This window comes from Phaseolus vulgaris, chromosome 3 (assembly GCF_000499845.2).
Source record: "Phaseolus vulgaris cultivar G19833 chromosome 3, P. vulgaris v2.0, whole genome shotgun sequence".
NCBI lineage: Eukaryota > Viridiplantae > Streptophyta > Magnoliopsida > Fabales > Fabaceae > Phaseolus > Phaseolus vulgaris.
In genome coordinates this window covers 5,010,987-5,011,914 of record NC_023757.2, presented here as the reverse complement: position 1 = coordinate 5,011,914, position 928 = coordinate 5,010,987, and positions in this window count along the sequence as shown.

Genomic DNA, 928 nt, shown 5'->3' with positions numbered 1-928 from the left:
GGTAAGCCAATAATAAATTGCTTAATTAGTGGCTATATTCATTAGCAAATCCTTTTGAAATTGTAGAAAAAGAATTGTTATGCTCTGATCTGAAACCAAGTTTAATTAACTATTAAAGGATAACCCATTCTTTAACGTTTGCTAAGCTTCAATTGCTTAGTGGTAGGAATTATTTTTGCATTATTTTACTTTTGAGAAAGGTAATTCACTGCTACAATGCATCACTTTTTTGTGGTATACAACTGCTACAAATGTAAATATAGGGAATGTAATTTCTGATTCTTTCTAAACGCCCATAAATGTTAAGTTTTGCAAATTTAAAATGTTTTTGGCAATTTTTAACCAATAATATTTGTTTCTCATGTTTTAACAAAAATACCTGCACTTCCTAAAAAAACACTTAACAATTTGCGTCTGAAGTATAAGATACTCACCTATTTGATAGTTGTGAAATGACATTTGTAGTGGGTTTTTTATATCTGCCAAAAGATTGACAAATATTACAAAACAAAATATTCTAAAAAAACATTAGTAGTGATTATGTCTTTTTTTTATCATATGTTTTAGTTTCTATTGTATTATTTAAATTTAGTTGTATAATAATTTAGAAGATTAAGTTAAAAATTATTGAGTAAAAACTAATTTTAGAAAAAATTATTATAGTGACTAAATTAGAAACTAAAATAATTTTTGGTTTCTAAATTAGTTTATATTTATTAAATAGTTTTTAAATTGGTATCTAATTAACTAAAAGGTTTTAACTACCGATTATTTAAATTCTAAATTTGATAGCAAAAATGTTGGTAACTAATTAGATACCAATTTAAAAACTATTTAAAAATAATATAAACTAATTTAGAAATCAAGCATTTTTTTCTCTAATATGGTCTCTAATTTAGTCAATATAGTAAGTAATTATTTTTAGTAT